At 38.6% G+C, this 20,680-nt stretch overlaps 38 pseudogenes; all 38 read right to left on the reverse strand.

Annotated features, from left to right (window-relative positions):
• Positions 1–1,782: 1,782 nt before the first annotated feature.
• On the reverse strand, positions 1,783–1,901 carry LOC149650407 (5S ribosomal RNA; annotated as a pseudogene).
• A 361-nt stretch (positions 1,902–2,262) lies between these two features.
• On the reverse strand, positions 2,263–2,381 carry LOC149650408 (5S ribosomal RNA; annotated as a pseudogene).
• Positions 2,382–2,982: 601 nt separating this feature from the next.
• On the reverse strand, positions 2,983–3,101 carry LOC149650409 (5S ribosomal RNA; annotated as a pseudogene).
• A 363-nt stretch (positions 3,102–3,464) lies between these two features.
• On the reverse strand, positions 3,465–3,583 carry LOC149650410 (5S ribosomal RNA; annotated as a pseudogene).
• A 361-nt stretch (positions 3,584–3,944) lies between these two features.
• On the reverse strand, positions 3,945–4,063 carry LOC149650411 (5S ribosomal RNA; annotated as a pseudogene).
• Positions 4,064–4,425: 362 nt separating this feature from the next.
• On the reverse strand, positions 4,426–4,544 carry LOC149650412 (5S ribosomal RNA; annotated as a pseudogene).
• A 362-nt stretch (positions 4,545–4,906) lies between these two features.
• Positions 4,907–5,025, reverse strand: LOC149650413 (5S ribosomal RNA; annotated as a pseudogene).
• Positions 5,026–5,148: 123 nt separating this feature from the next.
• On the reverse strand, positions 5,149–5,251 carry LOC149650414 (5S ribosomal RNA; annotated as a pseudogene).
• A 137-nt stretch (positions 5,252–5,388) lies between these two features.
• Positions 5,389–5,507, reverse strand: LOC149650415 (5S ribosomal RNA; annotated as a pseudogene).
• Positions 5,508–5,630: 123 nt separating this feature from the next.
• LOC149650416 (5S ribosomal RNA) lies at positions 5,631–5,733 on the reverse strand (annotated as a pseudogene).
• Positions 5,734–8,295: 2,562 nt separating this feature from the next.
• LOC149650417 (5S ribosomal RNA) lies at positions 8,296–8,414 on the reverse strand (annotated as a pseudogene).
• Positions 8,415–8,774: 360 nt separating this feature from the next.
• LOC149650418 (5S ribosomal RNA) lies at positions 8,775–8,893 on the reverse strand (annotated as a pseudogene).
• A 348-nt stretch (positions 8,894–9,241) lies between these two features.
• On the reverse strand, positions 9,242–9,360 carry LOC149650419 (5S ribosomal RNA; annotated as a pseudogene).
• Positions 9,361–9,483: 123 nt separating this feature from the next.
• On the reverse strand, positions 9,484–9,586 carry LOC149650420 (5S ribosomal RNA; annotated as a pseudogene).
• A 136-nt stretch (positions 9,587–9,722) lies between these two features.
• LOC149650421 (5S ribosomal RNA) lies at positions 9,723–9,841 on the reverse strand (annotated as a pseudogene).
• Positions 9,842–10,201: 360 nt separating this feature from the next.
• LOC149650422 (5S ribosomal RNA) lies at positions 10,202–10,320 on the reverse strand (annotated as a pseudogene).
• A 348-nt stretch (positions 10,321–10,668) lies between these two features.
• LOC149650423 (5S ribosomal RNA) lies at positions 10,669–10,787 on the reverse strand (annotated as a pseudogene).
• A 123-nt stretch (positions 10,788–10,910) lies between these two features.
• LOC149650424 (5S ribosomal RNA) lies at positions 10,911–11,013 on the reverse strand (annotated as a pseudogene).
• A 136-nt stretch (positions 11,014–11,149) lies between these two features.
• On the reverse strand, positions 11,150–11,268 carry LOC149650425 (5S ribosomal RNA; annotated as a pseudogene).
• A 360-nt stretch (positions 11,269–11,628) lies between these two features.
• On the reverse strand, positions 11,629–11,747 carry LOC149650426 (5S ribosomal RNA; annotated as a pseudogene).
• A 362-nt stretch (positions 11,748–12,109) lies between these two features.
• On the reverse strand, positions 12,110–12,228 carry LOC149650427 (5S ribosomal RNA; annotated as a pseudogene).
• A 123-nt stretch (positions 12,229–12,351) lies between these two features.
• LOC149650428 (5S ribosomal RNA) lies at positions 12,352–12,454 on the reverse strand (annotated as a pseudogene).
• A 137-nt stretch (positions 12,455–12,591) lies between these two features.
• LOC149650429 (5S ribosomal RNA) lies at positions 12,592–12,710 on the reverse strand (annotated as a pseudogene).
• A 123-nt stretch (positions 12,711–12,833) lies between these two features.
• On the reverse strand, positions 12,834–12,936 carry LOC149650430 (5S ribosomal RNA; annotated as a pseudogene).
• Positions 12,937–13,071: 135 nt separating this feature from the next.
• On the reverse strand, positions 13,072–13,190 carry LOC149650431 (5S ribosomal RNA; annotated as a pseudogene).
• A 360-nt stretch (positions 13,191–13,550) lies between these two features.
• LOC149650432 (5S ribosomal RNA) lies at positions 13,551–13,669 on the reverse strand (annotated as a pseudogene).
• Positions 13,670–14,035: 366 nt separating this feature from the next.
• Positions 14,036–14,154, reverse strand: LOC149650433 (5S ribosomal RNA; annotated as a pseudogene).
• Positions 14,155–14,277: 123 nt separating this feature from the next.
• LOC149650434 (5S ribosomal RNA) lies at positions 14,278–14,380 on the reverse strand (annotated as a pseudogene).
• A 137-nt stretch (positions 14,381–14,517) lies between these two features.
• Positions 14,518–14,636, reverse strand: LOC149650435 (5S ribosomal RNA; annotated as a pseudogene).
• Positions 14,637–14,759: 123 nt separating this feature from the next.
• Positions 14,760–14,862, reverse strand: LOC149650436 (5S ribosomal RNA; annotated as a pseudogene).
• A 136-nt stretch (positions 14,863–14,998) lies between these two features.
• Positions 14,999–15,117, reverse strand: LOC149650437 (5S ribosomal RNA; annotated as a pseudogene).
• A 360-nt stretch (positions 15,118–15,477) lies between these two features.
• LOC149650438 (5S ribosomal RNA) lies at positions 15,478–15,596 on the reverse strand (annotated as a pseudogene).
• A 362-nt stretch (positions 15,597–15,958) lies between these two features.
• LOC149650439 (5S ribosomal RNA) lies at positions 15,959–16,077 on the reverse strand (annotated as a pseudogene).
• Positions 16,078–16,200: 123 nt separating this feature from the next.
• Positions 16,201–16,303, reverse strand: LOC149650440 (5S ribosomal RNA; annotated as a pseudogene).
• Positions 16,304–16,440: 137 nt separating this feature from the next.
• LOC149650441 (5S ribosomal RNA) lies at positions 16,441–16,559 on the reverse strand (annotated as a pseudogene).
• A 361-nt stretch (positions 16,560–16,920) lies between these two features.
• On the reverse strand, positions 16,921–17,039 carry LOC149650442 (5S ribosomal RNA; annotated as a pseudogene).
• A 361-nt stretch (positions 17,040–17,400) lies between these two features.
• LOC149650443 (5S ribosomal RNA) lies at positions 17,401–17,519 on the reverse strand (annotated as a pseudogene).
• Positions 17,520–17,880: 361 nt separating this feature from the next.
• Positions 17,881–17,999, reverse strand: LOC149650444 (5S ribosomal RNA; annotated as a pseudogene).
• Positions 18,000–20,680: the final 2,681 nt, after the last annotated feature.

Below are 20,680 nucleotides of genomic sequence, written 5' to 3' on the forward strand. Positions count from 1 at the left end.
AAATAAGTGAGACGATACCAAAGTTGAAGAACATTTTGCTTAATATCTCGGCCCCTGTTTGTCGTAGCTCAATGTTTTTAGTATGGTTAGATGGGGGACAAATTGGAATAAAACATACTCAAAGGACATCCCCGTATCTCCAGTAGAAACAGAGTTACGAGCCTGCAAAGTATAGTCTAATGCATTTCCTATGGAGGGGCTGTTTGTTTACGTTTAGCTTAATTACTCGGCCCCTGTTTGTCGTAGCCCAAAGTTTTTAGTATGGTTAGATGGGAAACAAATTGGACTATAACATATCCTAAGGACATCCCCGTATCTCAAGTAAACACAGAGTAATGGGCCTGCAAAGTAAAGTCTAATGCATTTCCTATGGAGGGGTTGTTTGTTTACGTTTAGCTTAATTACTCGGCCCCTGTTTGTCGTAGCTCAATGTTTTTAGTATGGTTAGATGGGGGACAAATTGGACTATAACATACTCAAAGGACATCCCCAAATCTCCTGTAGAAACAGAGTTACGAGCCTGCAAAATATAGTTTAATGCATTTTCTATGTAGGGGTTTGTTTGTTCACGTATTGCTTAATTACTTGACCCTGTTCCTTCGATTAAAAATAATAACATATCTTTAGTGTAGCGGTTATCGCATCCGCCTCACTCCCGGAAGGCCACAGGTTTGAAACCGCGAAGTTTTTTTTTTTTTGCTTGGAACATGCAAAGACCTTTATAATTATCCGAACATTTGTGTCAAGGTCACATTATTTACATCCCGTATCTCTGGTAGAACCAGAGTTACGAGCCTCCAGAATTTAGTCTAATGTATTTCCTATGGAGGGGTTTGTTTGTTTACGATTAGCTTAATTACTCGACTACTGTTTGTCGTAGCCCTAATTCTTAGTATGGCTAGATGGGGGACAAATTGGTCTATAACATACTCGAAGGACATCGCCGTATCTCCAGTAGAAACAGAGTTACGAGCCTGCAAAGTTTATTTTTAAAAATCAAAAGTAACCTTCTAACAATAAGTGAGACAAAAAATAAGTTGACGACGATATTGAGGTAGCCTCAAGTTTAAAGTATCCTTGTATGGGGAGCGAAAAGTACTATAACATATCCAAAGGAGATCCCAGTATCTCTTGTAGAACAAGAGTTATGAGCCTCCAAAGTTTAGTGCAAAAATCATAAGTAACATAATAAAAATAAGTGAGACGATACCAAAGTTGACGAACATTTTGCTTAATATCTCGGCCCCTGTTTGTCGTAGCTCAATGTTTTTAGTATGGTTAGATGAGGGACAATTTGGACTATAACATATCCTAAGGACATCCCCGTATCTCTAGTAGACACAGAGTTATGGGCCTACAAAGTATAGTCTAATGCATTTCCTATGGACGGGTTGTTTGTTTACGTTTAGCTTAATTACTCGGCCCCTGTTTGTCGTAGCTCATTGTTTTTAGTATGATTAGATGGGGGACAAATTGGACTATAACATACTCAAAGGACATCGCCGTATCTCCAGTAAAAACAGAGTTACGAGCCTGCAAAGTATAGTCTAAGGCATTTTCTATGGAGGGGTTTGTTTGTTCACGTATTGCTTAACTTCGGTGATCGGACGTGAACCGGTGTATTCAGCGTGATATGGCCGTTGCCGAGAGTGCTAGTTAATAATTCGAATTTAAATTAAGTGAGACAAATTAACCTTCATCATTTTAAAACAATAACAAAAAGAAAACATGTTTGCTTTTTTCATATCTATTAAAATTTAAAAGAGGAAAAAAAAGTGAAAAAGCCAACGGCACGCAGTGTTCCTAAGTGGTCTCTCTCCCAAGTAGTGACTGCGCTCGACGCTGCTTAACTTCGGTTATCGGACGGGAATCGGTGTATTCAGCGTGATATGGCCGTTGCCGAGAGTGCTAGTTAATAATTTGAATTTAATTAACTTTCATCTTTATAAAGCAATAACAAAAAGAAGATATGTTTGCTTTTTTCATATCTGGTGGAATTTGAAAGAGGAAACAAAAGTGAAAAAGCAAACGGCACGGAGTATTCCCAAGTACTGACTGCGCTCGACGCTGCTAACGTCGGCGATCGGACGAGAACCGGTGTTCTCAGCGTGATATGGCCGTTGCCGAGAGTGCTAGATAATAATTCGAATTTAAATTAAGTGAGACAAATTAACCTTCATATTTTTCAAACAATAACAAAAAGAAAATATGTTTGCTTTTTTCATATCTATTGGAATTTAAAAGAGGAAAAAAAAGTGAAAAAGCCAACGGCACGCAGTGTTCCTAAGTGGTCGCCCTCCCAAGTACTGACTGCGCTCGACGCTGCTTAACTTCGGTTATCTGACGAGAACCGGTGTATTCAGCGTGATATGGCCGTTGCCGAGAGTGCTAGTTAATAATTTGAATTTAATTAACTTTCATCTTTATAAAACAATAACTAAAAGAAGATTTGTTTGCTTTTTTCATATCTGGTGGAATTTGAAAGAGGAAACAAGAGTGAAAAAAGCAAACGGCACGCAGTATTCCCAAGTACTGACTGCGCTCGACGCTGCTAACGTCGGCGATCGGACGAGAACCGGTGTTCTCAGCGTGATATGGCCGTTGCCGAGAGTGCTAGATAATAATTCGAATTTAAATTAAGTGAGACAAATTAACCTTCATCTTTATAAAACAATAACAAAAAGAAGATATGTTTGCTTTTTTCATATCTGGTGGAATTTAAATGAGGAAACAAAAGTGAAAAAGCAAACGGCACGCAGTATTCCCAAGTACTGTAGCGCTCGACGCTGCTTTACTTCGGTGATCGGACGTGAACCGGTGTTTTCAGCGTGATATGGCCGTTGCCGAGAGTGCTAGTTAATAATTCGAATTTAAATTAAGTGAGACAAATTAACCTTCATCATTTTAAAACAATAACAAAAAGAAAACGTGTTTGCTTTTTTCATATCTATTAAAATTTAAAAGAGGAAAAAAAAGTGAAAAAGCCAACGGCACGCAGTGTTCCTAAGTGGTCTCCCTCCCAAGTAGTAACTGCGCTCGACGCTGCTTAAGTTCGGTTATCGGACGAGAACCGGTGTATTCAGCTTGATATGGCCGTTGCCGAGAGTGCTAGTTAATAATTTAAATTTAATTAACTTTCATCTTTATAAAACAATAACAAAAAAGAAGATATGTTTGCTTTTTTCATATCTGGTGGAATTTGAAAGAGGAAACAAAAGTGAAAAAGCCAACGGCACGCAGTATTCCCAAGTACTCTATGCGCTCGACGCTGCTTAACTTCGGTGATCGGACAAGAACCGGTCTTTTCAGCGTGATATGGCCGTTGCCGAGAGTGCTAGTTAATAATTCGAATTTAAATTAAGTGAGACAAATTAACCTTCATCATTTTAAAACAATAACAAAAAGAAAACAGGTTTGCTTTTTTGTTATCTATTAAAATTTAAAAGAGGAAAAAAAAGTGAAAAAGCCAACTGCACGCAGTGTTCCTAAGTGGTCTCCCTCCCAAGTAGTGACTGCGCTCGACGCTGCTTAACTTCGTTTATCGGACGAGAACCGGTGTATTCAGCGTAATATGGCCGTTGCCGAGAGTGCTAGTTAATAATTTTAATTTAATTAACTTTCATCTTTATAAAACAATAACAAAAAGAAGATATGTTTGCTTTTTTCATATCGGGTGGAATTTAAAAGAGGAAACAAAAGTGAAAAAGCCAACGGCACGCAGTATTCCCAAGTACTGACTGCGCTCGACGCTGCTAACGTCGGCGATCGGACGAGAACCTGTGTTCTCAGCGTGATATGGCCGTTGTCGAGAGTGCTAGTTAATAATTCGAATTTAAATTAAGTGAGACAAATTAACCTTCATCATTTTAAAACAATAACAAAAAGAAAACATGTTTGCTTTTTTCATATCTATTAAAATTTAAAAGAGGAAAAAAAAGTGAAAAAGCCAACGGCACGCAGTGTTCCTAAGTGGTCTCCCTCCCAAGTAGTGACTGCGCTCGACGCTGCTTAACTTCGGTTATCGGACGAGAACCGGTGTATTCAGCGTGATATGGCCGTTGCCGAGAGTGCTAGTTAATAATTTGAATTTAATTAACTTTCATCTTTATAAAACAATAACAAAAAAGAAGATATGTTTGCTTTTTTCATATCTGGTGGAATTTGAAAGAGGAAACAAAAGTGAAAAAGCCAACGGCACGCAGTATTCCCAAGTACTGTATGCGCTCGACGCTGCTTAACTTCGTTGATCGGACGTGAACCGGTGTTTTCAGCGTGATATGGCCGTTGCCGAGAGTGCTAGTTAATAATTCGAATTTAAATTAAGTGAGACAAATTAACCTTCATCATTTTAAAACAATAACAAAAAGAAAACGTGTTTGCTTTTTTCATATCTATTGGAATTTAAAAGAGGAAAAAAAGTGAAAAAGCTTACGGCACGCAATGTTCCTAAGTGGTCGCCCTCCCAAGTACTGACTGCGCTCGACGCTGCTTAACTTCGGTTATCGGACGAGAACCGGTGAATTCAGCGTGATATGGCCGTTGCCGAGAGTGCTAGTTAATAATTTGAATTTTATTAACCTTCATCTTTATAAAACAATAACAAAAAGAAGATATGTTTGCTTTTTTCATATCTGGTGGAATTTAAAAGAGGAAACAAAAGTGAAAAAACAAACGGCACGCAGTATTCCCAAGTACTGTATGCGCTCGACGCTGCTTAACTTCGGTGATCGGACGTGAACCGGTGTTTTCAGCGTGATATGGCCGTTGCCGAGAGTGCTAGTTAATAATTCGAATTTAAATTAAGTGAGACAAATTAACCTTCATCATTTTAAAACAATAACAAAAAGAAAACATGTTTGCTTTTTTCATATCTATTAAAATTTAAATGGGGAAGAAAAATTGAAAAAGCCAACGGCACGCAGTGTTCCTAAGTGGTCTCCCTCCCAAGTAGTGACTGCGCTCGACGCTGCTTAACTTCGGTTATCGGACGAGAACCGGTGTATTCAGCGTGATATGGCCGTTGCCGAGAGTGCTAGTTAATAATTTGAATTTAATTAACTTTCATCTTTATAAAACAATAACAAAAAAGAAGATATGTTTGCTTTTTTCATATCTGGTGGAATTTGAAAGAGGAAACAAAAGTGAAAAAGCCAACGGCACGCAGTATTCCCAAGTACTGTATGCGCTCGACGCTGCTTAACTTCGGTGATCGGACGTGAACCGGTGTTTTCAGCGTGATATGGCCGTTGCCGAGAGTGCTAGTTAATAATTCGAATTTAAATTAAGTGAGACAAATTAACCTTCATCATTTTAAAACAATAACAAAAAGAAAACATGTTTGCTTTTTTCATATCTATTAAAATTTAAATGGGGAAGAAAAATTGAAAAAGCCAACGGCACGCAGTGTTCCTAAGTGGTCTCCCTCCCAAGTAGTGACTGCGCTCGACGTTGCTTAACTTCGGTTATCGGACGAGAACCGGTGTATTCAGCGTGATATGGCCGTTGCCGAGAGTGCTAGTTAATAATTTGAATTTAATTAACTTTCATCTTTATAAAACAATAACAAAAAAGAAGATATGTTTGCTTTTTTCATATCTGGTGGAATTTGAAAGAGGAAACAAAAGTGAAAAAGCCAACGGCACGCAGTATTCCCAAGTACTGTATGCGCTCGACGCTGCTTAACTTCGGTGATCGGACGTGAACCGGTGTTTTCAGCGTGATATGGCCGTTGCCGAGAGTGCTAGTTAATAATTCGAATTTAAATTAAGTCAGACAAATTAACCTTCATCATTTTAAAACAATAACAACAAGTTGGGAAAACCAAAATATTACCTCTCCGAGTCAAGACGACTACTTACAAACTTATTTACCCAGATATGGAAATGTTTCTTAAGTTAAAATTTATGAAATATTAAAGCAGTATACAAAGCATAGCAAATACACTGTAAATCAGACGACATTTTACATCCAATAATGATATACTTGTACACATTAAAATCATCCAATGGGGGAGAAACGGGAAATGAAGAGAGGGATACTACCTTTACGTGTTTGTAAAGGCCCGATTTTCTACTCCTCAACTGTATGCCCTCTATGTTCAAAGCCATATTCACAACAGGGTTGCCATATAAACACTATCCTCTCGTTTCACCTCAACGATTTTCTTAGTTTGTCAACATGACTGTTAACGTTACATAACACCAAAGCTTATTTGTGGCTACACACACTGAAAGTAAATGCGTACCATAAAAAGCATGAAAACACGAAGCTATTATCCGATTACGATCAGACCTTTCACTGGTCTGGGCTGCGTTCAGCAGAGCTCACCAAAAAAGACAGCGGATTTTGGAAATGTTTACCGGTGAGCTCTGTCGTCATAGCTCACCAAAAAAGACAGCGGATTTTGGAAATGTTTACCGGTGAGCTCTGTCGTCATAGCTTTTCTCCGGTCATCGGCGTTTTATAATTGACGCTAGCGCAATAAAGCGTGCAAGGTACCAAGGCTTAACAAAAATTGTATGATAACATATTTATAGAGATAGATAACAACTTTTATAATTAAAATTAGAAACTAGCATATCTCTCAAAATTCTCGCGTGATCAACTGGTTTCACGCCAATTAAATAGCTATAGTCCCATAGAGCTATTTGTATTAATCATCCATGGTTTTTTCGCCAAGCTGAGAACTACACGTTTTACGTCACGTTATCCAAAAAGCCGACTATTTTCTTTGAACACCGCGCTAGCTCAGCGCTAAGAACCGTGACGTCAAAATTCAAAAACAAAATCCCGTTATGTAGGACACTGCTAACAGCGCTGGGCTCTGCTGAACGCGGCCCAGATTTCCAACATGATTATAATATCTAAGCCTAGAGTGTACTTAACTTTCGGCTCACTCTGAACCGTTAATGTCTCTGCATTACAGAAACGAAATCCAAACCCAAGCGTTTACTTTTTGTTTCACTAGGCCTATTGACAAATAAATGTTCATTTGACCAACATAGTAGCGTTGTGCTTGTATTCACTTTAGAAAGGATTATGCTATAAACAGATGTAGTATAGCTTAGGTAATATATAAACATCCATTTTAAATAATAATATTAAAAAAACGTTTTGGAATATCAAAATGAAATAGAGCTTTAAAGCTACAAAAGTACTAAATGCATCATAATTACGAAAAATATTTCCACATATTCACTTTATATTAAGGATAAAGGGAATATTATGGTTCTGTAGGATTCCTGTACACATCAAAACAAAACGAACTTCTAACGCAGCACACTACTGTAACAACGGACGGACACACACAGACAAAAACATAGACTGCTTTTTAACTCTTTCCGTATTAGTTTTGAATTGAGAAACAAGATTATCTTAAATATTAAAATGAATATAATTAATATTTAATATTTTCTTCGTTAGTTATTCGCCTTATTGAACGTTACATCGTTTTAAAAAAGAACAATTAAACATTCTTGAGAGACTTGACTAATATTGGCGTTTGAAATGAAGCATACGCCGGTTGCTTCGCCTTATTCAAATAGGTAGTATATAAGGGTGTCGAACTACAGTTAAAAGCAAGAACAACCGCAATTGCGAAAACCTTTGGTGGACAACCCACCCTAGGGAGGCTAGACGTTTCTCGTAACCCTAGCTGATCGCCGCGAATGTCTTAAACCAAACGATGACGATGGAGTAGAAGCCAGGTGTGCAGACTGGTGTCCATGTGGGATGGACACAAACAAAGACCAGAAGATGGTGGTGTAGAAGCCAGGTGTACAGACTGGTGTCCATGTGGTATGGACAAAAACCAAGACCAGAAGATAGTGGTGTTAGAAGCCAGTGTGTACAGACTGGTGTCCATGTGGGATGGACAATGACCAGAAGATGGTGGTATTAGAAGCCAGTAAGTACAGACTGGTGTCCATGTGGGATGGACGAAGGCCATAAGATGGTGGTGATTAGAAGCCAGTAAGTACAGACTGGTGTCCGTGTGGGATGGATCCAAGACCAGAATATGGTGGTGTGAGAACTCAAATAGAGTAGCCATTTCCGTGACTGTGAAAGCAGTTCGGAAATGGCGAACACGTTTGCTCCGATTTGGAAACTGCGAACGCGGTCACGTGGGTGTAACAACAGACACACACACAGACACACAGACACACAGACAGACACACAGACACACACGATCGTTACAGAACCTCTCCGTGACATACGTCACTCGGAGAGGTAAAAAGAAAACGTGTTTGCTTTTTTCATATCTATTAAAATTTAAAAGAGGAAAAAAAGTGAAAAAGCCAACGGCACGCAGTGTTCCTAAGAGGTCTCCCTCCCAAGTAATGACTGCGCTCGACGCTGCTTAACTTCGGTATTCGGACGAGAATCGGTGTATACAGCGTGATATGGCCGTTGCCGAGAGTGCTAGTTAATAATTTGAATCTAATTAACTTTCATCTTTATAAAACAATTACAAAAAGAAGATATGTTTGCTCTTTTCATATCTGGTGGAATTTGAAAGAGGAAACAAAAGTGAAGAAGCAATCGGCACGCAGTATTCCCAAGTACTGACTGCGCTCGACGCTGCTAACGTCGGCGATCGGACGAGAACCGGTGTTCTCAACGTGATATGGCCGTTGCCGAGAGTGCTAGATAATAATTCGAATTTAAATTAAGTGAGACAAATTAACCTTCATCTTTTTCAAACAATAACAAAAAGAAAATATGTTTGCTTTTTTCATATCTATTGGAATTTAAAAGAGGAAAAAAAGTGAAAAAGCTTACGGCACGCAGTGTTCCTAAGTGGTCGCCCTCCCAAGTACTGACTGCGCTCGACGCTGCTTAACTGCGGTTATCGGACGAGAAACGGTGTATTCAGCGTGATACGGCCGTTGCCGAGAGTGCTAGTTAATAATTTGAATTTAATTAACGTTCATCTTTATAAAACAATAACAAAAAGAAGATATGTTTGCTTTTTTCATATCTGGGGGAACAAAAGTGAAAAAACAAACGGCACGCAGTATTTCCAAGTATTGTATGCGCTCGACGCTGCTTATTTTCGGTGATCGGACGTGAACCGGTGTTTTCAGCGTGATATGGCCGTTGCCGAGAGTGCTAGTTAATAATTCGAATTTAAATTAAGTGAGACAAATTAACCTTCATCATTTTAAAACAATAACAAAAAGAAAACATGTTTGCTTTTTTCTTATCTATTAAAATTTAAAAGAGGAAAAAAAAGTGAAAAAGCCAACGGCACGCAGTGTTCCTAAGTGGTCTCCCTCCCAAGTAGTGACTGCGCTCGACGCTGCTTAACTTCGGTTATCGGACGAGCACCGGTGTATTCAGCGTAATATGGCCGTTGCCGAGAATGCTAGTTAATAATTTGAATTTAATTAACTTTCATCTTTATAAAACAATAACAAAAAAGAAGATATGTTTGCTTTTTTCATATCTGGTGGAATTTGAAAGAGGAAACAAAAGTGAAAAAGCCAACGGCACGCAGTATTCCCAAGTACTGTATGCGCTCGACGCTGCTTAACTTCGGTGATCGGACGTGAACCGGTGTTTTCAGCGTGATATGGCCGTTGCCGAGAGTGCTAGTTAATAATTCGAATTTAAATTAAGTGAGACAAATTAACCTTCATCATTTTAAAACAATAACAAAAAGAAAACGTGTTTGCTTTTTTCATATCTATTAAAATTTAAAAGAGGAAAAAAAGTGAAAAAGCCAACGGCACGCAGTGTTCCTAAATGGTCTCCCTCCCAAGTAATGACTCCGCTCGACGCTGCTTAACTTCGGTATTCGGACGAGAATCGGTGTATACAGCGTGATATGGCCGTTGCCGAGAGTACTAGTTAATAATTTGAATTTAATTAACTTTCATCTTTATAAAACAATTACAAAAAGAAGATATGTTTGCTCTTTTCATATCTGGTGGAATTTGAAAGAGGAAACAAAAGTGAAGAAGCAATCGGCACGCAGTATTCCCAAGTACTGACTGCGCTCGACGCTGCTAACGTCGGCGATCGGACGAGAACCGGTGTTCTCAGCGTGATATGGCCGTTGCCGAGAGTGCTAGATAATAATTCGAATTTAAATTAAGTGAGACAAATTAATCTTCATCTTTTTCAAACAATAACAAAAAGAAAATATGTAGGCTTTTTTCATATCTATTGGAATTTAAAAGAGGAAAAAAAGTGAAAAAGCTTACGGCACGCAGTGTTCCTAAGTGGTCGCCCTCCCAAGTACTGACTGCGCTCGACGCTGCTTAACTTCGGTTATCGGACGAGAACCGGTGAATTCAGCGTGATATGGCCGTTGCCGAGAGTGCTAGTTAATAATTTGAATTTTATTAACCTTCATCTTTATAAAACAATAACAAAAAGAAGATATGTTTGCTTTTTTCATATCTGGTGGAACAAAAGTGAAAAAACAAACGGCACGCAGTATTTCCAAGTATTGTATGCGCTCGACGCTGCTTATTTTCGGTGATCGGACGTGAACCGGTGTTTTCAGCGTGATATGGCCGTTGCCGAGAGTGCTAGTTAATAATTCGAATTTAAATTAAGTGAGACAAATTAACCTTCATCATTTTAAAACAATAACAAAAAGAAAACATGTTTGCTTTTTTCTTATCTATTAAAATTTAAAAGAGGAAAAAAAAGTGAAAAAGCCAACGGCACGCAGTGTTCCTAAGTGGTCTCCCTCCCAAGTAGTGACTGCGCTCGACGCTGCTTAACTTCGGTTATCGGACGAGAACCGGTGTATTCAGCGTAATATGGCCGTTGCCGAGAATGCTAGTTAATAATTTGAATTTAATTAACTTTCATCTTTATAAAACAATAACAAAAAAGAAGATATGTTTGCTTTTTTCATATCTGGTGGAATTTGAAAGAGGAAACAAAAGTGAAAAAGCCAACGGCACGCAGTATTCCCAAGTACTGTATGCGCTCGACGCTGCTTAACTTCGGTGATCGGACGTGAACCGGTGTTTTCAGCGTGATATGGCCGTTGCCGAGAGTGCTAGTTAATAATTCGAATTTAAATTAAGTGAGACAAATTAACCTTCATCATTTTAAAACAATAACAAAAAGAAAACGTGTTTGCTTTTTTCATATCTATTAAAATTTAAAAGAGGAAAAAAAGTGAAAAAGCCAACGGCACGCAGTGTTCCTAAGTGGTCTCCCTCCCAAGTAATGACTGCGCTCGACGCTGCTTAACTTCGGTATTCGGACGAGAATCGGTGTATACAGCGTGATATGGCCGTTGCCGAGAGTACTAGTTAATAATTTGAATTTAATTAACTTTCATCTTTATAAAACAATTACAAAAAGAAGATATGTTTGCTCTTTTCATATCTGGTGGAATTTGAAAGAGGAAACAAAAGTGAAGAAGCAATCGGCACGCAGTATTCCCAAGTACTGACTGCGCTCGACGCTGCTAACGTCGGCGATCGGACGAGAACCGGTGTTCTCAGCGTGATATGGCCGTTGCCGAGAGTGCTAGATAATAATTCGAATTTAAATTAAGTGAGACAAATTAATCTTCATCTTTTTCAAACAATAACAAAAAGAAAATATGTTTGCTTTTTTCATATCTATTGGAATTTAAAAGAGGAAAAAAAGTGAAAAAGCTTACGGCACGCAGTGTTCCTAAGTGGTCGCCCTCCCAAGTACTGACTGCGCTCGACGCTGCTTAACTTCGGTTATCGGACGAGAACCGGTGAATTCAGCGTGATATGGCCGTTGCCGAGAGTGCTAGTTAATAATTTGAATTTTATTAACCTTCATCTTTATAAAACAATAACAAAAAGAAGATATGTTTGCTTTTTTCATATCTGGTGGAATTTAAAAGAGGAAACAAAAGTGAAAAAACAAACGGCACGCAGTATTCCCAAGTACTGTATGCGCTCGACGCTGCTTAACTTCGGTGATCGGACGTGAACCGGTGTTTTCAGCGTGATATGGCCGTTGCCGAGAGTGCTAGTTAATAATTCGAATTTAAATTAAGTGAGACAAATTAACCTTCATCATTTTAAAACAATTACAAAAAGAAAACATGTTTGCTTTTTTCATATCTATTAAAATTTAAATGGGGAAGAAAAATTGAAAAAGCCAACGGCACGCAGTGTTCCTAAGTGGTCTCCCTCCCAAGTAGTGACTGCGCTCGACGCTGCTTAACTTCGGTTATCGGACGAGAACCGGTGTATTCAGCGTGATATGGCCGTTGCCGAGAGTGCTAGTTAATAATTTGAATTTAATTAACTTTCATCTTTATAAAACAATAACAAAAAAGAAGATATGTTTGCTTTTTTCATATCTGGTGGAATTTGAAAGAGGAAACAAAAGTGAAAAAGCCAACGGCACGCAGTATTCCCAAGTACTGTATGCGCTCGACGCTGCTTAACTTCGGTGATCGGACGTGAACCGGTGTTTTCAGCGTGATATGGCCGTTGCCGAGAGTGCTAGTTAATAATTCGAATTTAAATTAAGTGAGACAAATTAACCTTCATCATTTTAAAACAATAACAAAAAGAAAACATGTTTGCTTTTTTCATATCTATTAAAATTTAAATGGGGAAGAAAAATTGAAAAAGCCAACGGCACGCAGTGTTCCTAAGTGGTCTCCCTCCCAAGTAGTGACTGCGCTCGACGTTGCTTAACTTCGGTTATCGGACGAGAACCGGTGTATTCAGCATGATATGGCCGTTGCCGAGAGTGCTAGTTAATAATTTGAATTTAATTAACTTTCATCTTTATAAAACAATAACAAAAAAGAAGATATGTTTGCTTTTTTCATATCTGGTGGAATTTGAAAGAGGAAACAAAAGTGAAAAAGCCAACGGCACGCAGAATTCCCAAGTACTGTATGCGCTCGACGCTGCTTAACTTCGGTGATCGGACGTGAACCGGTGTTTTCAGCGTGATATGGCCGTTGCCGAGAGTGCTAGTTAATTATTCGAATTTAAATTAAGTGAGACAAATTAACCTTCATCATTTAAAACAATATCAAAAAGAAAACGTGTTTGCTTTTTTCATATCTATTAAAATTTAAAAGAGGAAAAAAAGTGAAAAAGCCAACGGCACGCAGTGTTCCTAAGTGGTGTCCCTCCCAAGTAATGACTGCGCTCGACGCTGCTTAACTTCGGTATTCGGACGATAATCGGTGTATACAGCGTGATATGGCCGTTGCCGAGAGTGCTAGTTAATAATTTGAATTTAATTAACTTTCATCTTTATAAAACAATTACAAAAAGAAGATATGTTTGCTCTTTTCATATCTGGTGGAATTTGAAAGAGGAAACAAAAGTGAAGAAGCAATCGGCACGCAGTATTCCCAAGTACTGACTGCGCTCGACGCTGCTAACGTCGGCGATCGGACGAGAACCGGTGTTCTCAGCGTGATATGGCCGTTGCCGAGAGTGCTAGATAATAATTCGAATTTAAATTAAGTGAGACAAATTAACCTTCATCTTTTTCAAACAATAACAAAAAGAAAATATGTTTGCTTTTTTCATATCTATTGGAATTTAAAAGAGGAAAAAAAGTGAAAAAGCTTACGGCACGCAGTGTTCCTAAGTGGTCGCCCTCCCAAGTACTGACTGCGCTCGACGCTGCTTAACTTCGGTTATCGGACGAGAAACGGTGTATTCAGCGTGATACGGCCGTTGCCGAGAGTGCTAGTTAATAATTTGAATTTAATTAACGTTCATCTTTATAAAACAATAACAAAAAGAAGATATGTTTGCTTTTTTCATATCTGGTGGAATTTAAAAGAAGAAACAAAAGTGAAAAAACAAACGGCACGCAGTATTTCCAAGTACTGTATGCGCTCGACGCTGCTTATTTTCGGTGATCGGACGTGAACCGGTGTTTTCAGCGTGATATGGCCGTTGCCGAGAGTGCTAGTTAATAATTCGAATTTAAATTAAGTGAGACAAATTAACCTTCATCATTTTAAAACAATAAATAACAAAAAGAAAACATGTTTGCTTTTTTCTTATCTATTAAAATTTAAAAGAGGAAAAAAAAGTGAAAAAGCCAACGGCACGCAGTGTTCCTAAGTGGTCTCCCTCCCAAGTAGTGACTGCGCTCGACGCTGCTTAACTTCGGTTATCGGACGAGAACCGGTGTATTCAGCGTGATATGGCCGTTGCCGAGAGTGCTAGTTAATAATTTGAATTTAATTAACTTTCATCTTTATAAAACAATAACAAAAAAGAAGATATGTTTGCTTTTTTCATATCTGGTGGAATTTGAAAGAGGAAACAAAAGTGAAAAAGCCAACGGCACGCAGTATTCCCAAGTACTGTATGCGCTCGACGCTGCTTAACTTCGGTGATCGGACGTGAACCGGTGTTTTCAGCGTGATATGGCCGTTGCCGAGAGTGCTAGTTAATAATTCGAATTTAAATTAAGTGAGACAAATTAACCTTCATCATTTTAAAACAATAACAAAAAGAAAACATGTTTGCTTTTTTCATATCTATTAAAATTTAAATGGGGAAGAAAAATTGAAAAAGCCAACGGCACGCAGTGTTCCTAAGTGGTCTCCCTCCCAAGTAGTGACTGCGCTCGACGTTGCTTAACTTCGGTTATCGGACGAGAACCGGTGTATTCAGCGTGATATGGCCGTTGCCGAGAGTGCTAGTTAATAATTTGAATTTAATTAACTTTCATCTTTATAAAACAATAACAAAAAAGAAGATATGTTTGCTTTTTTCATATCTGGTGGAATTTGAAAGAGGAAACAAAACTGAAAAAGCCAACGGCACGCAGAATTCCCAAGTACTGTATGCGCTCGACGCTGCTTAACTTCGGTGATCGGACGTGAACCGGTGTTTTCAGCGTGATATGGCCGTTGCCGAGAGTGCTAGTTAATTATTCGAATTTAAATTAAGTGAGACAAATTAACCTTCATCATTTTAAAACAATATCAAAAAGAAAACGTGTTTGCTTTTTTCATATCTATTAAAATTTAAAAGAGGAAAAAAAGTGAAAAAGCCAACGGCACGCAGTGTTCCTAAGTGGTGTCCCTCCCAAGTAATGACTGCGCTCGACGCTGCTTAACTTCGGTATTCGGACGAGAATCGGTGTATACAGCGTGATATGGCCGTTGCCGAGAGTGCTAGTTAATAATTTGAATTTAATTAACTTTCATCTTTATAAAACAATTACAAAAAGAAGATATGTTTGCTCTTTTCATATCTGGTGGAATTTGAAAGAGGAAACAAAAGTGAAGAAGCAATCGGCACGCAGTATTCCCAAGTACTGACTGCGCTCGACGCTGCTAACGTCGGCGATCGGACGAGAACCGGTGTTCTCAGCGTGATATGGCCGTTGCCGAGAGTGCTAGATAATAATTCGAATTTAAATTAAGTGAGACAAATTAACCTTCATCTTTTTCAAACAATAACAAAAAGAAAATATGTTTGCTTTTTTCATATCTATTGGAATTTAAAAGAGGAAAAAAAGTGAAAAAGCTTACGGCACGCAGTGTTCCTAAGTGGTCGCCCTCCCAAGTACTGACTGCGCTCGACGCTGCTTAACTTCGGTTATCGGACGAGAAACGGTGTATTCAGCGTGATACGGCCGTTGCCGAGAGTGCTAGTTAATAATTTGAATTTAATTAACGTTCATCTTTATAAAACAATAACAAAAAGAAGATATGTTTGCTTTTTTCATATCTGGTGGAATTTAAAAGAAGAAACAAAAGTGAAAAAACAAACGGCACGCAGTATTTCCAAGTACTGTATGCGCTCGACGCTGCTTATTTTCGGTGATCGGACGTGAACCGGTGTTTTCAGCGTGATATGGCCGTTGCCGAGAGTGCTAGTTAATAATTCGAATTTAAATTAAGTGAGACAAATTAACCTTCATCATTTTAAAACAATAACAAAAAGAAAACATGTTTGCTTTTTTCTTATCTATTAAAATTTAAAAGAGGAAAAAAAAGTGAAAAAGCCAACGGCACGCAGTGTTCCTAAGTGGTCTCCCTCCCAAGTAGTGACTGCGCTCGACGCTGCTTAACTTCGGTTATCGGACGAGAACCGGTGTATTCAGCGTAATATGGCCGTTGCCGAGAGTGCTAGTTAATAATTTGAATTTAATTAACTTTCATCATTATAAAACAATAACAAAAAAGAAGATATGTTTGCTTTTTTCATATCTGGTGGAATTTGAAAGAGGAAACAAAAGTGAAAAAGCCAACGGCACGCAGTATTCCCAAGTACTGTATGCGCTCGACGCTGCTTAACTTCGGTGATCGGACGTGAACCGGTGTTTTCAGCGTGATATGGCCGTTGCCGAGAGTGCTAGTTAATAATTCGAATTTAAATTAAGTGAGACAAATTAACCTTCATCATTTTAAAACAATAACAAAAAGAAAACATGTTTGCTTTTTTCATATCTATTAAAATTTAAATGGGGAAGAAAAATTGAAAAAGCCAACGGCACGCAGTGTTCCTAAGTGGTCTCCCTCCCAAGTAGTGACTGCGCTCGACGCTGCTTAACTTCGGTTATCGGACGAGAACCGGTGTATTCAGCGTGATATGGCCGTTCCCGAGAGTGCTAGTTAATAATTTGAATTTAATTAACTTTCATCATTATAAAACAATAACAAAAAGAAGATATGTTTGCTTTTTTCATATCTGGTAGAATTTGAAAGAGGAAACAAAAGTGAAAAAGCAAACGGCACGCAGTATTCCCAAGTACTGACTGCGCTCGACGCTGCTTACGTCGGCGATCGGACGAGAACCGGTGTTTTCAGCGTGATATGGCCGTTGCCGAGAGTGCTAGATAATAATTCGAATTTAAATTAAGTGAGACAAATTAACCTTCATCTTTTTCAAACAATAACAAAAAGAAAATATGTTTGCTTTTTTCATATCTATTGGAATTTAAAAGAGGAAAAAATAGTGAAAAAGCTAACGGCACGCAGTGTTCCTAAGTGGTCGCCCTCCCAAGTACTGACTGCGCTCGACGCTGCTTAACTTTGGTTATCGGACGAGAACTGGTGTATTCAGCGTGATATGGCCGTTGCCGAGAGTGCTAGTTAATAATTTGAATTTAATTAACCTTCATCTTTATAAAACAATAACAAAAAGAAGATATGTTTGCTTTTTTCATATCTGGTGGAATTTAAAAGAGGAAACAAAAGTGAAAAAACAAACGGCACGCAGTATTCCCAAGTACTGTTTGCACTCGACGCTGCTTATCTTCGGTGATCGGACGTGAACCGGTCTTTTCAGCGTGATATGGCCGTTGCCGAGAGTGCTAGTTAATAATTCGAATTTAAATTAAGTGAGACAAATTAACCTTCATCATTTTAAAACAATAATAAAAAGAAAACATGTTTGCTTTTTTCATATCTATTAAAATTTAAATGGGGAAAAAAAGTGAAAAAGCCAACGGCACGCAGTGTTCCTAAGTGGTCTCCCTCCCAAGTAGTGACTGCGCTCGACGCTGCTTAACTTCGGTTATCGGACGAGAACCGCTGTATTCAGCGTGATATGGCCGTTGCCGAGAGTGCTAGTTAATAATTTGAATTTAATTAACTTTCATCATTATAAAACAATAACAAAAAGAAGATATGTTTGCTTTTTTCATATCTGGTGGAATTTGAAAGAGGAAACAAAAGTGAAAAAGCAAACGGCACGCAGTATTCCCAAGTACTGACTGCGCTCGACGCTGCTAACGTCGGCGATCGGACGAGAACCGGTGTTCTCAGCGTGATATGGCCGTTGCCGAGAGTGCTAGATAATAATTCGAATTTAAATTAAGTGAGACAAATTAACCTTCATCTTTTTCAAACAATAACAAAAAGAAAATATGTTTGCTTTTTTCATATCTATTGGAATTTAAAAGAGGAAAAAAAAGTGAAAAAGCTAACGGCACGCAGTGTTCCTAAGTGGTCGCCCTCCCAAGTACTGACTGCGCTCGACGCTGCTTAACTTTGGTTATCGGACGAGAACCGGTGAATTCAGCGTGATATGGCCGTTGCCGAGAGCTACGACATTGAGCTACGACAAACAAGGGCCGAGATATTAAGCAAAATGTTCGTCAACTTTGGTATCGTCTCACTTATTTTTATTATGTTACTTATGATTTTTGCACTAAACTTTGGAGGCTCATAACTCTTGTTCTACAAGAGATACTGGGATCTCCTTTGGAAATGTTATAGTACTCTTTGCTCCCCATACTAGGATACTTTAAACTTGAGGCTACCTCAATATCGTCGTAACTTATTTTTTGTCTCACTTATTGTTAGAAGGTTACTTTTGATTTTTTAAAATAAATTTTGCAGGCTCGTAACTCTGGTTCTACCAGAGATACGGGGATGTCCTTAGGATATGTTATAGTCCAATTTGTCATTCATCTAACCATACTAAAAACTTTGGGCTACGACAAACAGGGGCTGAGTACTTAAGCGAAACGTAAAGAAACAAACCCCCTCCATAGGAAATGAGTTAGACTATACTTTGCAGGCTCGTAGCTCTGTTTCCACTGGAGATACGGGGATGTCCTTTGAGTATGTTATAGTCCAATTTGTCCCCCATCTAACCATACTAAAAACATTGAGCTACGACAAACAGGGGCCGAGTAATTAAGCTAAACGTAAACAAACAACCCGTCCTTAGGAAATGCATTAGACTATACTTTGCAGGCCCATAACTCTGTGTCTACTAGAGATACGGGGATGTCCTTAGGATATGTTATAGGCCAAATTGTCCCCCATCTAACCATACTAAAAACATTGAGCTACGACAAACAAGGGCCGAGATATTAAGCAAAATGTTCGTCAACTTTGGTATCGTCTCACTTATTTTTATTATGTTACTTATGATTTTTGCACTAAACTTTGGAGGCTCATAACTCTTGTTCTACAAGAGATACTGGGATCTCCTTTGGAAATGTTATAGTACTCTTTGCTCCCCATACAAGGATACTTTAAACTTGAGGCTACCTCAATATCGTCGTCATCTTACTTTTTGTCTCACTTATTGTTAGAAGGTTACTTTTGATTTTTGAAAATATACTTTGCAGGCTCGTAACTCTGTTTCTACTGGAGATACGGGGATGTCCTTTGAGTATGTTATAGACCAATTTGTCCCCCATCTAGCCATACTAAGAATTAGGGCTACGACAAACACTAGTCGAGTAATTAAGCTAATCGTAAACAAACAAACCCCTCCATAGGAAATACATTAGACTAAATTCTGGAGGCTCGTAACTCTGGTTCTACCAGAGATACGGGGATGTAAATAATGTGACCTTGACACAAATGTTCGGATAATTATAAAGGTCTTTGCATGTTCCAAGCAAAAAGAAAACCTCGCGGTTTCGAACCTGTGGCCTTCCGGGAGTGAGGCGGATGCGATAACCGCTACACTAAAGATATGTTATTATTTTTAATCGAAAGAACAGGGTCAAGTAATTAAGCAATACGTGAACAAACAAACCCCTCCATAGAAAATGCATTAGACTATACTTTGCAGGCTCGTAACTCTGTTTCTACTGGAGATACGGGGATGTCCTTTGAGTATGTTATAGTCCAATTTGTCCCCCATCTAACCATACTAAAAACATTGAGCTACGACAAACAAGGGACGAGATATTAAGCAAAATGTTCGTCAACTTTGGTATCGTCTCACTTATTTTTATTATGTTACTTATGATTTTTGCACTAAACTTTGGAGGCTCATAACTCTTGTTCTACAAGAGATACTGGGATCTCCTGTGGATATGTTATAGTACTCTTTGCTCCCCATACAAGGATACTTTAAACTTGAGGCTACCTCAATATCGTCGTCAACTTATTTTTTGTCTCACTTATTGTTAGAAGGTTACTTTTGATTTTTGAAAATAAACTTTGCAGGCTCGTAACTCTGTTTCTACTGGAGATGCGGGGATGTCCTTTGAGTAAGTTATAGACCAATTTGTCCCCCATCTAGCCATACTAAGAATTAGGGCTACGACAAACACTAGTCGAGTAATTAAGCTAATCGTAAACAAACAAACCCCTCCATAGGAAATACATTAGACTAAATTCTGGAGGCTCGTAACTCTGGTTCTACCAGAGATACGGGGATGTAAATAATGTGACCTTGACACAAATGTTCGGATAATTATAAAGGTCTTTGCATGTTCCAAGCAAAAAAAAAAACCTCGCGGTTTCGAACCTGTGGCCTTCCGGGAGTGAGGCGGATGCGATAACCGCTACACCAAAGATATGTTATTATTTTTAATCGAAAGAACAGGGTAAAGTAATTAAGCAATACGTGAACAAACAAACCCCTCCATAGAAAATGCATTAGACTATACTTTGCAGGCTCGTAACTCTGTTTCTACTGGAGATACGGGGATGTCCTTTGAGTATGTTATAGTCCAATTTGTCCCCCATCTAACCATACTAAAAACATTGAGCTACTACAAACAAGGGCCGAGATATTAAGCAAAATGTTCGTCAACTTTGGTATCGTCTCACTTATTTTTATTATGTTACTTATGATTTTTGCACTAAACTTTGGAGGCTCATAACTCTTGTTCTACAAGAGATACTGGGATCTCCTGTGGATATGTTATAGTACTCTTTGCTCCCCATACAAGGATACTTTAAACTTGAGGCTACCTCAATATCGTCGTCAACTTATTTTTTGTCTCACTTATTGTTAGAAGGTTACTT

Source organism: Phalangium opilio, unplaced genomic scaffold (assembly GCF_054372755.1).
Source record: "Phalangium opilio isolate 3A_F unplaced genomic scaffold, DU_Popi_V2 ptg000087l_1, whole genome shotgun sequence".
NCBI lineage: Eukaryota > Metazoa > Arthropoda > Arachnida > Opiliones > Phalangiidae > Phalangium > Phalangium opilio.